At 40.7% G+C, this 15,757-nt stretch overlaps 1 protein-coding gene across 2 annotated transcripts in view; it reads left to right on the top strand.

The window, feature by feature from the left end:
• ccdc73 (coiled-coil domain containing 73) overlaps window positions 1-15,729 on the top strand; it is a 53,684-nt gene extending 37,955 nt beyond the window's left edge. Inside the window, exon 23 of one of the 2 annotated variants that reach the window (XM_026172785.1) lies at window positions 15,715-15,729. The gene's annotated coding sequence lies outside the window, so the exon portion shown is untranslated. Of the gene's footprint in view, window positions 1-4,169; window positions 4,185-15,714 lie in introns of those variants that run through there. The other variant, XM_026172786.1, reaches the window with a different exon arrangement.
• Window positions 15,730-15,757: the final 28 nt, after the last annotated feature.

The following is a 15,757-nucleotide window of genomic DNA, read 5'->3' on the forward strand; positions in this document are numbered from 1 at the left end:
AAATAGAAGGTTGAGATTTGCAAGGGAGTTCTGATGGAAAGAAAACAGAAGATAGAAATGTTAAGAAAACTAAAGGGAAGCAGAATATCTCCTACTGGGCTGCAAGGAGTCTGCTATTGCTGTGCCGAGTTCAGTCAATGCTTTCAAGTAAAAGAACAGCGGTAACCTCAGTTATCAAAGCTTTGTCACAGCACGAGATACTTACAGACTATGCAGCACCAAAGAACAGTGTTAAAATGATCTATTATTACACTTGATGACTGAACTCATACCCCCCCATCATCGTTCGCTGTCAGCCCATTTGTTATTAAAGTGCTGGAATGTGTCTGGTACTTCATCATGGCGAGCGTCGCTGAGCGGTCACTCTGCAGCGGGAGACCTCATGACCGAGCTACGCTCTCACCCACCAACTCAAAGATGTTGCAACAAAAAACCCAGGAAAAAAGATGCAATCCGGATAAATAGACTAAACTGTAATGAGACAAAGATGAAGATGTCAAAAGAGGCAGTGGTGATGGATTCAGAGTTGGTCTATTGGGCAATAATCTCTAAATGTATGAAGGAATATGTATGTAATATAACGAGTATCATTTTCTTTTTGTTTTTAACTGCTATGCCAAGGCTGATCTCGCACTGCATTTACTGCCTAAGAATATACATCCATAGTTTAGGGATTTCAAAATGTGGACAATGAAAAAAATATACCAATGTCAACAAAATGAAAACTGGATTTGTATGACTAAAGAGCTGTCATAATGGCATTGTAATTTATGGTTCCCTAGGGTTAAACTAGTAGAATTTTAGACACCCTATATCTCAGTTCAGATGCATAGAGGTACCACACCTTCATGTAACACGTGGTTGCTTCTGTAAATTGTGAATTTTGACAGGGTAGTGTTTGCAGTGCTGATATCATCGTCAGGGTTTTAAGTTTTGGGATGTTTTTAGTTTTCTGTGACCTCGTGATTGCCGCTTTTGGATTTTGAGATGTTGGTTTTTTTGTTGCATTCTCCCTCAAGCTGTGTGTACTTCCTTGTGGTTCATCTGTGGTTACCTTTTGTTAGATCAGCTGTCCTTGACAGTTGACTGAGATCATCGCGCTTCCTTCTGCATTTTATGAACATTTGCAACTTGGGCTTTTCCTGTATATGTGTATTCTATCAGGCTTGATATTCCTGAAACCAGGTAAGTAGTAAGTAATGGCACCAGTTCTGAGTTGAACTTGTCCTTAAGATCCTAACGGCGTGTGTTTTAATGACAGATCTACTAACCAGTCACAAGTGGTTGTTGGCAGAGTGAGCTGAGTTGGAAGAAGCCATAAACTGCTAAATATCTGTAAAGTCTTTCACAGGACAGAAATCTGTTTGTTTTTGTTTGGTGTGTGTGTGTGTGTGTGGGGGGGGGGGGGGGGGGGGGTATGGCTGTGTATAATAGGCTCAGAGCTACACTAGATAATTGTGGTTTGTAAAACTTGTCCTGTAGCATTAGCCACAGTTTATAATACTAGTTTGGAATGTTGCTTTTTTCCTTTGTCCTAAAACAAAACGCTTTGTTGACCAGCCAGTGAACCCAACACACATATAAACACATGTATGCAGTCCTTCCTCTGTCTGAGATCTGTTTCAGTGTTTCTGCCAGTTTACTTGCCAAATGTATCATTGCCAGAAGGGTAATCTGTTCTGGTCTGACTCCCTATTAGCTACTTTATAGTCCCGGTTGGCTGACTGAATCTCGCTCGTTATGAGCAGGTGACAAGGACAAGATGAGGATGGAGGGCAATGCTTGATCCCTGTCACTACAGTCTGGTTAGCCCAGTGTGGAAGGGTGGGGGGTAACATTTAGTTTTCTGTGTTGAGTGTAGCACTTGCATTAATACTATAAATCTGGAGAACTTTATACATATTACAATATGCTATGTAATCAAGCACTTGGCGACAGTAGGAAGGAAAAACTCCCTTTTAACAGGAAGAAACCACAGAACCAGACTCAGGGAGTGGCAGCAATTTACCTCGATCAATTATGATGTGAAACTTACTTACTACTAAACCTTACAACCAAAGAAGCGAGTAACTTTTTAATATTTTATTTTTCTGAATTTTTATTTTTATTTATTTATTTTTTTTGACAAAGGGGGGATTTTTTTTCTTCTTTCTTTCTCAAGTAAAAAAAAGTTATTTTCTGAGAAATGTTCTCTCTGCTCGACATTGTTTCAAAACTCATCTGGAAACAGAATTGTGTTACGGGAGGAAAAATGAGATATCAATGAGAATGAGCGAGAGAAAGGAGATGACAGGTGTGCGCACATGAAAACTTACAATCAACACTGTTATCATTATTAAAAACATGAGAAATCTCTGGCTGCTTCATTTTCCATTTAATATAAGGTACTTCAGAGTACCTACTTTTCATTTCCTTTATAATATGTCGGATTATTGGGCAAATAAAAGAAAAACCTGATCATCAAAACAAGCTGGCTATGAACTATTACCAAACATTGGCACCCATGAGTCTATAATTTGCTGATATATGCATGACAACAAGCAATACAGCCCAGAAATCCTGCAAGAGGCCAGGTAGACCCCAGGCAGGTCACCAGTCCCTCCCAGAGAGCCAGAGTAACAACACAGACACCTGGGAGACCAAGGTCAAAGTTCAAATGTTCTTGCACCTTTCCCCCGCCCCCGCTTTGTGTTTCTCATTTCAACAGTGGTCTTGTTTGATGCCGTGAATCAGAGGTTACTTTGACTGTAGCACAACATCAAAACGTACTCCATCAGCACCCAGCTGTTAGATCCCACTGTGGCCTTGACTGGTCTAGTTTCATTGTGTATTCTTTGTTGCATTTCACGCTAGTCTCGGTCCTTTTATCTTTCTCCATCCTGGTTTTATGTGGTTTTGGGTACAAGCAAGAGTTATCAGTACCTGTTAAACCTGGTGAACCTAGGGAAGGGTCAAGCATTGGCTAAAGGCACAGAGGGGTTGATATCAGTCTGTTTATTTATCTTTTTTATAGACGTGTTTTACCCATAGACGCGCCTTATCAGACATGAGTCCGTTCTGGTTTTGTGTGTTTATAAAACTGCTGTTTTTGTATTTTTCTCCATGCCAGTGCCTGCATTTCCTCTGAACGTGACCTGCGTAAAGGTCACAGACTACCTGCAGTGTTTCCTCAATTTCACCTAAAAATGCAGCAATGGCCAAAAAACTTTAATGAGCCTGATTAATGAGCAGTTCTTTTCAGTCTGTTTTAGCATCAGACAAATTTTAGTGTCTGGCGAGTTAAATCAAAGCCATCTCAAGTGGGTCAGATGTTTGGATCTATTTTCAGATGTATATTAACTCATGTCTACAGCTTCAGATTGTGTCGGTGGATTTGGCTGGATATTAAGGAGAGAGCAGTGATTTGTTGCTCTTCTATTCAATGCTGAAAATATACATACATACTGATTTGGAAGTCGTTCCCTCAGCCGTCTGCTCAGAGACAGAGATAGTATCTTTGAAGAATTGTCTGCAACAGCCAGAACATAACTTACTTTACACAGCCTGCTAAAGCTGATAGCACGCCAACATCTGTGTGTGCGTGTGACTGTGTCTGTATATCACTACCTCTCCCTCTGTCCTCTTCTTCACATCTGCTTCAGCAAAAACATCTAAAAAGTGTTCATAGAAATCCACATTTCCACAGGAACAGCGAATACATTAATTATATCTGAACAACTTACAAATAAGTAACAATACATTGAACCATTTATGTTCCTTTGAATATCTGGTCTTATAAGAGTGAGATATGTCAGTAGCGAAGTTGCCCTCATTAATATTTTTATATAATCTTTAAATCAAATTATGTGTAACACTAAGACAGCCACAGCTTGGTTTTATTTTTATTTATATTTTTTTATGTCTTTCGGCTTCTTGTTTTGTTTTAAAGCACACATTTACATTTTTTCTCCATTGAGGATTTTATGCTGACTGTGCATACTCTACACTCGTTCAAGAGCATGAATGGTAAATTAACTTTTTTAGTCTTAAAAACCAATCGACCAATTACACATTCAGCTGTTCATGCACACATTCACTTCAGTTTTATTTATACAGTTTTAAGTTGCCTTGAGTTGCTTTTATTGAAAAGACCCTACAATAATACAGAGAAACCCCCAAATCTCCATCAGAACCAGGCTCGGGGAGGGACGCCCATCTGCTGTGACCCGTTGAAGGTTGAGGGGAGGAAGACGGGACAAATGGGACAAGATTAATAATAACTAATGATTGAAAGCAAAGAGGTGTATAAACACAGAGAGTGAAAAAGGTGAGTAAGGAAGAAACACTCATCATGCGAAGCCCCCAGCAGCCCAGCCCTGTTGCAGCGTAACTAAGGGATGTTTTGGGCTCACCTGGACCACCCCTAACTATAAACTTTCATTGGTTCAACACTTTAGTCTGTGCTCTCTATGTTATGTGCAGATAACACACATGTATGTTCATGTACTGTATTATTTTAAACAGTCTCCCTTGCCAATTTTTTCTGTTTTATTTATAATAACCTGATATACATTACAGTGTTAGAAGAGGCCAGTGTCAAGCATAACTTTAATGATCCTTGCTTCTCTGAATTCCAGCAGTTGAGTTATTTCGAGCTGCAATTCATTTTACTATTTCTTTCTTTCTGTGTGTGTGTGTGTGTGTGTGTGTGTGTGTGTGTGTGTGTGTGTGTGTGTGTGTGTGTGATCACAGTTGGTTCAAGGTTGTCTAAAATATGAAAAACTGAGAGCGCAGCTGGTACTACCACACTCTTAAAGCATTCTGGGACTGCATATCCACCATCTGGGGCCGGGCCGTTATTTGCGCCCTGCTTTATCATTTGTAAAGTGGCCGGTGTTTATTCAAATAGCTTCAGAGAGGCAGAGACTTCACTCTGTTCCAGGTCAGTCTGGTCCAGCACCTGTGTTTGCAGGGAGCGCCTGTCCACTGTGGCCTGTAAATTTGTGATTAGAATTGGCCAAAGAAAACATTATTTGGAGGTCAAAGGTCATGGCAATGGCATTAAGTTCACTTAAAACTATTAATTACCAGTGTCAGTAAAAAAAAAAAGAAAGAAAAAGGTGCGACCAGTGCGTGACCTTTCCCCATCTTCTTGTGGTTCTCAAAGTTGGAGCTGGAAGCAGTTCATGTTTAACGAGGTAACAGCACACTCACTCCATACCCACCACCACCACCTCCGGCTCAACTGTGCCCCACCTGCAGTGGTTTTAATCTCCACTCTGAGGCTTGCCGAATACTTTCAGAGGAACTGCTCTAATCTGCAAGTTATGAAACCCCAGGAGAGTTTCAACAGAAACGCGCACACTCCAAAGCCAACTTTAACATGCAAATTGTCCAACCGCCCTACAAAACTGTTGCTGAGTCAGTTTTTTGCATTTAGCACGTGTGACTCATCTTTCTTCATCATCTTGCCTCCCTCTCGATGATACTTCTGTTTTTCCACCGAGGAACAAAATGCAAGTTGATGAATATGTGGTGCACTCCCTGTTGTGTAACCAGCTGTGCTTTACTGTTGCTCTTTGCTCCTTTGCATGACTCTGGATGCGTCTTTGAGAGAAATCTGCTTTGTTTAGCTGGAGAACAATATGGCAGAGACTAACTTCTTCTTCCGCCTGAAGCGCAAGGAGGAGTGCAGTAGTTAGCCTAAGACGAACTGCATATATGTACCATTGTATCTCCTTTTGTGTGTTGGCGTAATTTTCATAAAATTGCATTTTATTAATGACGATTGGCAGAAACAAAGTCATAATGAAAAAAAATGATATCAGTTACCATATTGCTGGCCAGCTGCATGCTGCAGTGCTCATCCTTGCTCCATATCAGTAAATAGCTCAAACGGGAGGATCCAGGGTGAACGCACACAAACACACACACACACACTCTTACTTGCAGCACGTCTGTAGGAGAGCAGGGAGGACACATTTTGGCCCCGGCTAATCCAGACACAACCTGCTGAAACAAAAGAGGGCTTCATATGCATAAATATCTGACACAAAGGTATAAAACACACCTGAGTAAACATGAACACACACAGATTTACACAGTTAAATGTTCTAGTTAATTCTGCATGGCATCAAAACATCATCATATTCTTTAAATAAAAGGGGAAAAACTTGAAATGAGTTCTTAATTTAAAGACGCTCCACCTTAATGCCAGTCTGCTGGGAAAACAAAGTATTCCTTGGGTCACTGGGATCTCTGTGTTTCTAGAGAAAACATTGGGGCTAAGGTTGTCGAGTTTTCATTTGAAGATAATTTGTTGTTCGTGGAGCAGGAATGTGTTCCATTGGCCGCGGGGGCCATCAATCTTTAAACCAGATTGGTCGACTGGTCAGATGCCTGAGAGCTCCTCGGGGATAAGAGGCAGCCATGTTAAAGTGGAGAGTGAAAGTGAGAAGTGAAGGAAGAAAAAAGAACAAACAGGAGAAGAAAAAAAAGAGGGGACAAGGTAGAGGAGACTGACCTGAACATGTTCCTGAGACTATCCTGTAGCGCGCTGCTGGCTTCTTTCTCAGCCCGAGTCCTATCAAAGATCAGAAGGCTTATCATGATGGATCAGAGGACATTTATCAGCAAAACACAGAACAAAAGACGCAAATGTGTGTTTGTGTTCGTCACTGAAGCTGAGAGGACTCTCAGACTGTGAGAATGTTAACACCAAAGATTACAAGAAGAGTGACCTCTGATATAAAATGTCCACAAACTCACGCTGGTTTAATTTAGGGCCTTAATGGACAGCTCTGATCATTACCACTTGATAAATAGAACACTAACACTAAAGATGGCTTTACTCATTTGGCTGATAAACTACAACTGACTGAAGTAAAGATGCAGTAATATTAATTGCAATTAAGGGGAAATAAAGAGTAATTTTACAGTACAAAATAATCTTTCTTCTTTCAAAATAATCTTTCTTCATCTTAAACTAAGCTGTGACAGCCCCCTTAGTTCATCCAGTGTCCGAAACAAGCTGCTTTAACTCTCCCTTAAAGACAAGAAGAGATCCCCTCTCATTTACATCACAGAGATAGAGTAAAAGAAACAATAATTAGTCTTACTCCCAAACTATGAATGTGAATTATGAATTGTTATCTCAGTTAGCAGCGGCAGCATCTTCTCCTGTGTGGCTGTGTGAACACAGAGGAAGAAAGAAACGAAGAAGGAGAAACACTTTCAGGTTCAGAAGAGCTGTTGCTAGTTTGCTACCTAATCTTAACATAAAGTTGCCTGACCTCCTGGTCCCATGTCAGAATAACAAATAAGTTAAAATGTACACGATTCACTTAAATCACCAGTTACATGTGCAACATGTTTTGAATATGAATAGTCTTGCTGAAGAACAGAAATGAAAACATCAGGTGGGAACAGGTGATGCACATTTGAGCAGAAGACTCCAAACAAAAATATGAAAGTTGCCTGATGTTCAACCAGAATTATGAACTCATTAAACTTTTCCCAAATAAAGACATTTCTACCATAAATCAGGGCAGAAAAGATACAGGTCACTCCACGATACTCCAGCAGAATGCAAAAAATGAAGTGTGTGACGCTCTAAATATCCTGGTGGAAGATGGATAATAATGAAAGTGTAAAAGCAGGGCATGGCTAACCCTCTGCTGCTAATCACAGCATGCATTTTTCTAAAACAGACACCATTTCCCCCTCTCACCTCCTTCACCCTGAAAAGGCCACCTAAAATTAAAGTATCTTTCCTTACTTCTACCGCTCAGTAGGATAAAACATCCTGTAGTTAAGATTAAAACTAGACTGCATTTTATTAGCTCCATTATCAGGCAGTTGAATCTTTGTGTCGCAGTGCAGTGGCTATATTGTTACGGTCCAGCCATGCATGCATACGGAGGCAGGACTCCTGCACCCAATAAACTCATCATAACTCGAAGGATTTTTCAGCCAGTTTTCAAGTTGTTTGGTTTGGTGCTCGCTGGTGTAGATGACAACACTGATGAAGATTGTGAATTTTCCTTCAGAAGGAAGAAATGAGACAAAGTAAAGCACATGTGTTTTCTTACCTGCGTCTTATTTACAGATTCACGGATATTTTGCTTAGAGGATAATGCACAGTCACACGGACTCACACTTCAATACCGAGCCATTCTTTTAATTCCCAACATGTCAGCCACAGTTTGCTCTGAAAGAACATAAGCCATTATAATAAGAACAAAAACAAAACACTAAACAGCGTGTAATGGTACTAATGATGTAGCAGGGGCTCGCCTTTCTTTTGGCGACAAACTTTAGGGTGGGTAATTTGGGATAAAACTCCTGGATTTGACTGTAAGTCAGTTTAATGTTCTCTAAAGTGATGGAAACACGACTCCGTGTGTGTCGGCCTGCACGTCTGGATGAGTGCACATCTACTCCTCTTTCCAAGACTCTTGTTGACGGCTGAACAAAGTAGTCTGACGCGCCGAATTCTCCTCATGACAAGCACTTTTAACACCGCGCACCTCCTGCCTCCCTCATCCTCTCCTCCTGCTAACCTCCCTCCCTCTCTCTCTCTCTCTCTCTCTCTCTGTTCCTTGTGGAGTTGAAGAGTTGAATCGTGGGTCAGCAGTTCTCTTGCACAGAGAGCCAGACTAGATTTCCAGATGGTGAAGTCACCATCTATCTCTCCTCATCAGCTTAACACAGATACACCCAAACTCATACAGCAGGCAGCCACATTTAACCAGTGCGCAGAGAGTAAACAACAACACACTGCTGCTGTCTAACCATGTCTGTTTACTCTGATGTACAGGGTGTTAAGCAAATTGAGTCATGTCAGTGCTATAATTGGTTCCAGAGGAGGAGCGTGATGGGAAGAAAAGTGCTGAGTGGACACTTCCGTTAAGAGGGGGAAAACCCACTTTAACTGTGATACTTTAAAGCTTCAAACTGTGTGTGTGCTTGGGTCCACTGGTGGCAGTTTGCCAGCATCTCCGGCCTGCAGAACATCCATTTGTCTTCAAAGAGAAGAGCAAGCAGACTAAAGAAAATACAAATACATCTCAAAATCAAGACATCATTTTAAAAGTTGGACGTCTTGTTTGAGAAACAAGGTGTCTTAATAAATGCTGAAGACTAAATGCGTGCAGCTGTTTGGCACCCAAACATCAGCTTCCAGTGGCTTTGGGAACTTTGTTTTCACTTCTTTTCTCGTGTTTGTGTCCAGATGTGGTCTGTTTTACACGAGGATGATGAGGAGGAAAAAAATGTCTAAGTTCTGGAGAAGCCTGTTAAAAATAAACAGAAACTTACCGAAACTGGTGTCTGGTACTGTGTGTCCGTGTATGAGCATGTTGTCATGACAACAAGACAGCTGGCAACACCAGGAGCATCAGTCAGAGTGAGATAACCATAAATAGGAGGCGGTATCGCCGAAGACAGCACAGGGGGAATCTTAGATTTTAATGTATGTTTGGAATATGTGAACACTGGAGCTGAGAGGAGGCAGCGGTACTATGACGTGACTCTTTTCATGTTGGCTCCAGACTTTCTTAGTCTGGACCAGGCAAAAAGGTCAGCACGCTGAGTGATTTCAAGCTTTACAGTCAAATAAAAACAATGCTGATGACGATTTTTATAAATATATTTAAAATAGCTGTTTGATTTACATGAAGCATGTCGGTCACATTATTTAGATGGAGAGGATGGAAGGAGACTTCAGAGATGTGGCACATCGTTCAGTTAAATCCATCAGCACGAAGATGGAAACTAATTTCTATCTTACACTGTTATGCAAATTCTAGAGGTTGAGGTCATCGTGATAAGCAGTCGTCCGGCTGAGTTCCTCAAAGCTGCAGCCGAATAAGCAGGGGACTATTAAGTGTGCCAGCAGGGCCGGAACCAAGAGGTGGCCACTGCTCTCACCACCGTTTCATCACCTCCCAAACGGGAGTCAGTCTCCTTAGAGTTATATATTAATATGTACAACTTTACAGAATTAAGCAGCATGTGTACACACTTCCTGCTATGGATCGATGTCCCCTTAATAACAGCTGAATTTCTTTATCAGATATCCATCCAAATACTGGAGATAAGGGTATGAAGCTTTGATTGACAGGCATAAAGGCTTCGATTATAGATATAAGTATTGCTGTTATTCCCTAACTGCCAGTTTCAAATTTAGCAAATATGCTCTGACCTTAGTCAGCAATTTAAAAAAAAAGAAAGAATAAACACTCCAACTTTGCGACAGTGATGCAAAGAATAACCAAATAAATGGACTGTGCTGCAAACAGCAAATCACAATGCAGAAAACAAACATTAACATTAGTTTCTGTTTAACAATTTGGTTTCAATCTTCCACGGCATGTCTTCTATCCTGTCTTCCTTCTCTCACCCCAACCGGTCGCAGCAGATGGCCCCGCCCCTCCCTGAGCCTGGTTCTGCTGGAGGTTTCGTCTTGTTAAAAGGGAGTTTTTCCTTCCCACTGTCGCCAAAGTGCTTGCTCATAGGGGGTCATATGATTGTTTTTCTCTGTATGTGTTATTGTGGGGTCTACCTTACAATATAAAGCACCTTGAGGCGACTGTTGTTGTGATTTGGCGCTATATAAATAAAATTAAATTGAACTGAATTGAATTGAATTGAATTGAATTTCAGGCTGGTTACATCTATAAATATTTCGTAGCTTTGCCAATAAGTGCCAGTCAGTCCTCAAACCATGGCAACAATGTGAAACTCAATTTTCAATTAAATCCAGTTAGTGCCAAATCACAACAAGAGTCACCTCAGCGCACTTTATATTATAAGGTAAAGACCCTACAGTAATACACAGAAGACTCAAACAGTTTGACAACCCCCTATGAACAACCGCTTGGTGATAGTGGGAAGGAAAAACTCCCTTTAAACAGGAAGAAACTTCCAGCAGAACCAGGCTCAGGGAGGGGAAGTCATCTGCCGTGACTGGCTGGAGGTGCAGAGAAAACGTTCCATAGCTATTCATTTCATCTGCTCCTTCCATTGATCCACAGGTCTTATGGTTGTGTTTCTTCGCTGGAAGCTTCAGTCAACAGCCACTTTATTAGGTACATCTCTGCAACCTGTGCAGTCCGATACTTTTCCAAAATCCTGCGTTTTCAGTCTCTATTGACAATTTTGCGCAGAAAGTTGATTTTTACTTTATGGAATGATAGTTGGTGGTACTGATGCTGAAAAGAGATATTTTATCCACTCCATTATCATACATAATTTTTGTTTTTATCTTAAAATTATAAAAGTAAAATATACGTATTTGCAATATTCTTAATCTTCTCACATTTCACATTGGATACACTGGCCCAGTAGATATATTTTATCACGATAATTAGCAGAGGTGTAGAGCTATTAGAGTAGCTTTGCATGATTCACACTTTAAAATAATCCTTATTTATCTTATACTGGGCATTGGAGTAGGATTTCAGTTAATCCACTATCGGAAACAAAGACAAAGCCGGTGTCTTCAGATTGGCTGTCTCTAGCAAGCAAATTATTTTAACAGCAGATGGGCGGAGCTTCTGGAGCAGTGCCTGCGATGACAATATATCTGCTCTTACAGGAACCGTATAGAGCCAGGATTTCTGTTCCAATTTGGAGCAATCAGAAGTCGCAGGTTATTTGTGCAAGTAACAGATTACTTACACATGCAATGACATAATTTGACATTTGAACATGTTTAATATGAGCGTTTGGAATCTAGGACACACATATGACAGAAAATTGTTTATCTGTGTGAGCAAGCTGACTCTACTCAACAGTGTTGTGTCACCCTGACCTCAATTAAGGAACATTTCAAAATATACACTACATACAGATTTTTCTGCACTTAATCCCATGCAGGGTGGAGCTAGCATAGGGAAGCGCCGTCTTTGTGAATGACTTTTTCTGTTGCAGTGTGGAGGCACTTCATCACAGTCGTCCTCCTCTCTCTCCCCCTCTGTGTCTTTGTGTCATCCAAAATTATAGCCGCAGGGTCATAAACTGGTCTTGAGCTTGTTTCTTGTGGCTTAGCGCACTTTGTAACATGCGGAAGTTGGCGTGGCTGAAATGTGGGAGGCGGGAGAAGAAAAGAGTTTCTCTCCTGGAAATAGCAGTGTAAACTGCCAATATTAGTTTTTGATTGGTGATGTAGGCGTTAAGAGCTAAATTAACAAATACGTGGTGACAGAGGTGCGTCTAGAGGGAGGGCCTTGGGTGTCACTGGCTCCCACCCAAAATAAAAGCCCACTCCACAAACAGTGACGTTGAAGTGGAATGGAGGATGGATAGGCCCATAGTGGAAATGTAATTTATTACATTCACTTTAAATACTTTACTAAGGTACAAATTTGGTCATACCTGTGTGCTTTTTAGTATTTTCTTCTTCCTGCTTCTACTCCAAAATGTATCATTTGTCCTCCATATTATTTATTTTATGCTAGTTTTTAATCATTTTACATACTTTATTTAGATTTTCAAACATAGACACACCTACCCAGCAATATAAAAAGAATTCAAATTGTAAAACGGAAATCATCAGAAGGTTGAAGGCCCCACCAACTCTACCCGGCACAGCTGGGGCATGCCCTGGTCATGTCACACATGGAAAAAGAGAGTTGGTACTGTTACACTGCAAGGCCCAGTCCAGGCGGCAGTGACCCTGCTGGGAGTGATGCGTGTGCTGATGTTGCTGTCCAATTCTCAGCTGGAAGGTTTACATCATAAAGGTGTTACCTTTGGTCCTGAAACACAGAGAGCAACTGTCACATACCAGCTTGCCCTGGACATAGCATGAGGCAAACTGTGTGCTCTGCCTGCCTGTAGCATGTCTTTAGCTTCATCGGTTTTTAGTTGAGAGTCAAAGTCTGGTACTTGTTGCCAACAAAATGTCAGACTGGTCTCCATCAGTGCTAACCTTTGTCAGAGGCTCTATTCATAACTTTTAATGGGCTGAATTTCTTAGCATATCCAAGAGGCGTAGGGTGTCAGATTCAGTGGACTCATCTCTGCTTTTTGCAGATGATGTGATTCTCTTAGGTGTATCAGGTGGTGACCTCCACTTAGGCTACATCCACACTAATGCGTTTTCGTTTGAAAACGCATCGTTTGGGCCTCCCGTCCACACTGAGACGACGTTTTCGCTGATCGAAAACGCAGCGTTTTGAAAACGCTCCCGAAAACGCATGCATTTGAAAACGGTGCTCGCGTGGCAGTGCACAGGAGTTTTTGAAAACTATGACACATTTTAGTCATGTGATGCAGTCAAGTGACCAATTAAACTTATATACAAGGGCATTATACAGCAGTTGTTTTGTTTGCTCTCACTTTTGACAGCCCTATCAAAGATTAATATCAGTCTGTACATGCTTCAGATAGCTTTTCTTCAAATTCTTTAATTCTCACTCGCTTTTGCAACTTTGTACTTTTGTGTTACTCGCAGCAACAACTCCAACTCATTGTTAGTCCATTTAAAAAACTCTGTGCTTTTCCTCAACATTTTGCCGCGACATTTCAAAGAGCTGGAAAGTAAAGACGCGGCAGACAGAAATGAGGCAGGTCGAATCGTCTCCCGTTTCATGCATGTGCAGTACTGGAACGTAAGCGTTTTTGGCTGTTTCAATGTGGACGCACAATTCTGTGAAAACGACTGAAGTTGATAGTGTGGACGCGGAGCGTTTTCAAATCTATCCGGTCTAGTGTGGATGTAGCCTTACTCTCAGGTGGTTTGCAGGTAAGTATGAAGCACTAGGATGGGAATTAACACCTCCAAGTCTGAGGACGCCGTTCCCAGCTGGAAAAGGGTGGAGTGCCTACTCTGGGTCAGGGATGAGTTGCTGCACCAAGTGGAGGAAATCTCAAGATCTCAAGGTCTTGTTCACAAGTGAGAGGAGAACAGGGTGGGAGAATGACAGAAAGATCTTGTACAGGTGTGTTGTGAAGAGCGAGCTTAAGATAAAAGCTAAGCTATTGAACTACAAGGATCAACCTGTGGTCATGAGTGACTGAATAAATACGACTGTGTTTATTAGTGGTTGATATGAGTTTCCTCTGAAAGGTGTCTGGGCTCAGACCTATAGGGTGCAGAGTTTGGTGCTTAATGCTCAGTGTAGAGCTACTGCTCCTCTTCATTTAAAGGAGCAACCTGAGGTGGTTTGGATGCCTCGTGGATGCCTAATAGGTCAGGTCCTGTCTGGTGTTTATAAATAAAATAAAAAAACAGCAGGAATAATATTTATATTGAAATGAGTGAAACCTCAGTGATACCAGACTCAAAGGACGGTAAATAAGCTGTTAAGTAATAATGTGAAAATTAAAAAAAGTGTGTGCAATAATTTTTTAACTTTGCCTTGATATTACTATAATAATAGTTTTCATTATTCACTACAATTTCATTAATCACACAACTAAATTGCTCTTCTGGTTTTTAAATTTATTTTATTTGCTGCTGACAGTAATTTATTTTCGGGGTCCCCAGAGACTTCAGTTGGTAGTCTCTGATATGTAAATATTTCAGTATTAACATTCTTTTTAGGATTATGATTTTTTGTCATAGTCCTTAATATTATCATTATGAGTTTAAAAAAAAAATCTAAAAACTTCCCACTCACTACTGAGCAATGTTTAAATTCTTGTGCACCCACACATTTGATACCACCTGTAAGAGAGCACAGGGCTGCACACCAGCGAGAAAATCAAGCCTAGTTGTGTTTTTTTCCACTGTGGAAGAAAATAAACTCTGTTCCTGGTTCCCCACAGTGTCCTGTGCCACTTGATTCTTTAAAGAAAATGCTAACAACGCCCCTGCACAGTTAGTTGTGATGTTAGATTTTTTTGTTTGTTTTTTATGCAGTTGAGCAATAACGAATTAATTTGAAAACAAAAGCACTTGAAGGAAGTCGTATTAATGGCTAATAACCGGATTAATAACCGGAAATAAGTGCATTTTTAAAAGGTTTTGACGCAGGGAAAATACATTACCGGCATTTTAATTTGAATAATTTATTTATTTTTGCCTTTTTTTTTCTTTCGCACTTTTGTTAGTCTATCAAGAGGTCAGACACGGTTAGCACTGTGTTCTCGTCGTTTTGACGCAGGTGGAAAAGACATAGATTTGCATTACGGGAAAGGCCGTTGTTGCCACGTGCAACCAGCACGCGCAAACGTGGAGAGTTGAAGATAAATGGACTTTTCACGCACACTTTGGAAACTCTTATCGCATTATTCCCAAGCAGGAAACTGATGAATGTTAGCAGTAAGGTGAGCCGTTAAAATGTGTTTTCGTTGTATGGACGAAACATTAAATTTTAAACCACTGACACGCGCGTCTCCGTTCATTTAATTATGTATTTATTCATTTCTCAGTGATGATTTCCCTTTTTCTGGCCTTTCGGCTGAAAACCTGAGGCGTCACAGTTCTTATTATTTTAGTGTTCGTGTGATTTTAATATGTCGACAGCTTTTCAACGAATACAATTAAGAAAACAGAGTAAATAAAATAGGAAAACGCAGATAAATACAGCAGCGGGCCTTAAAAGCTGCAGTCAGACATGATTTATTGGCGCGCGGGGCGTTCGTGCACAACCGTTTAAATTAGACCGTAACCCCGCCCCGGTTTGTACTTAAACACAGCAAAAAAAATTAGATAAATCAGATGTTATAATAATTTAGTATTGTCTAATAATTTTAATCCGTGTAAAATGCTGCATTTATTTTCAGTCTGGAGGAGGAAGGTTGATTCGTTTCTATTTAAAGCGGACTC

Source organism: Astatotilapia calliptera, chromosome 7, assembly GCF_900246225.1.
Source record: "Astatotilapia calliptera chromosome 7, fAstCal1.2, whole genome shotgun sequence".
Lineage (NCBI taxonomy): Eukaryota > Metazoa > Chordata > Actinopteri > Cichliformes > Cichlidae > Astatotilapia > Astatotilapia calliptera.